The sequence below is a fragment of the Harpegnathos saltator genome, unplaced genomic scaffold, assembly GCF_003227715.2.
Source record: "Harpegnathos saltator strain DR-91 unplaced genomic scaffold, Hsal_v8.6 scaffold147, whole genome shotgun sequence".
Taxonomy (NCBI): domain Eukaryota; kingdom Metazoa; phylum Arthropoda; class Insecta; order Hymenoptera; family Formicidae; genus Harpegnathos; species Harpegnathos saltator.
In genome coordinates this window covers 339,863-341,785 of record NW_020229925.1, presented here as the reverse complement: position 1 = coordinate 341,785, position 1,923 = coordinate 339,863, and positions in this window count along the sequence as shown.

Genomic DNA, 1,923 nt, shown 5'->3' with positions numbered 1-1,923 from the left:
TATTTCTGTCCCTTACCCTCCAATCCTTGAAAATGGTTCGGCGGCGACGGCACGTGGACCGTCCATTTGCATGGATTTCAATCTCAAAGATTCGTGGCTCGCCGTTGATCCATGTGCGGGCAGTGCTAAGCTACGGTATCCTTCGCACAGACGTCGTCGTCGTCGTCGTCGTCGTCGTTGCCTCTTTCTAGTCTGAATTAATGGCTTGGATCGTACTGCACGTCCGGACCCTCCGCTTTTCATTTCTTATTATTCCTTTATTTATCCTAGCTGGCTCGAACAACGATGTCCTTGGAGCAGACGTCGTTACGCTGCCTTTGGCGTGGTCCAACAACGCCACCCAAGCAATTCCTCCGGAATTTTCATTCTCTCCTTCATTACTCACGCGAATTATTAGAATCTATAAAAGGATACGATATGTGTTAACAGCCCGACAAGGAGAGAACTTTGTCGGTGGTAAGTGTTAGCGTTCCCTTTTCAACTCCGACTCGCATAATCCGGGATATACCCTTTTAAGTCATGCAACTTGGGACTCCGGGCGTTTCCTACGTCGGTATTAAAATGTAAAAGTCGCTTCGGCAAAGATGAAGCATGCACCGAATTCAAATTGAATATAAAATATAGGTTATATATTTGGACACTTTAAGCCGTAAGAGAGAAGGAAAGAGAGAGAGAGAGAGAGAGAGAGAGAGAGAGAGAGAGAGAGGGAGGGAGGGAGGGAGGGAGGGGGAGGAGATCTCTTCGCGTCGGTAGAGAGGCAGCAGAGAAAGCGGGAGAGGGAGAGGAGTAGAGAAAGGGAAAATAATTTATTAAAAGCATGAAATTTTTAGAAAAGCATACGATATGAGAAAAGCCAGGATAAAATCTACCCATTTAGGGGTTAAGCGGATATCCAAGAACATCCGCACCGGATACCGCCGCACGCGCGGATGCTTTGTGAGGTAATTTGTATGGCGATTATGAAAGCTAAGTACATACATCGAAACGCGAGCGAACTGCTTTCGACGAAACATTGAAGCGGAGAACGAAGCTTTTTACTGCTTCGTTCATAGAAGCGAGTTTCTACGAATGGCGCCGGCAAAGTTGGAAAACTCGTACATACCGGTAACGCTAAGAAACTTTTAATGAAAATCGAGCAAGACTCTTTTCTATCCCGCGCGATCTTCCGTGCCGGGGAATGGATTCGAGAATGGTTTTCCGAAATTCTATCTATCTTGGGCGCTGCGCGACGTCGCGTGTATACGATCTGTACTGGGCGAGTGGCGCGTGGAAGGCTAAAGTTGCGCCTCTTTTTGTTTCCTACACTCGTTCTTTCGATACTTTTTGCGCGATTAGGGCCGAGCGAATGTGAGCTGCTCGTCGCACACTGAGCGATTCGTTTTTCCGGCTGGAAAGAGAGGTCATTATCGATTACATTTCAATATGAATGCAAACACGTGACACTCTCGCTATCTCGCGACCAATGACGGTTCGCCTCTCGAAATTGACTTGCTGACGATTCTCCGCCTTCGAGGAAAAGAGTGTCATCGCGCACATAATGAATTGACATTTCTCGCGCGAGCGCGAGCGTGCATGATTATCTCGCGTTGACGAATTTCAGCAAAAAGCGTGCAGCTTCGCCGGAACATTTTCCGTTCGGCGAAAAAGCGCGCGAAACGTCTGTCATTTTCTCTCCCCTCCTCCCCCTACTGTTTCCTTCTCGTCGCCGCCTGCGTCAAACGTGATCTCACATGTGTGCGTAAGGGTTCGATTATTAAATCTCACGCCAGTTGTACGGATGCCGTAATAACATCGGCGCCAGCGCGACCAAGGTGTACGAGACGATGCGCGGCGCGAGAGACGCACGGTATACTCACGAGAGCGGTGGCGTGAGCGATACACGCATGCGCGCTGAGTGCTTCGAAACTCGGCGGGCATTCTCTC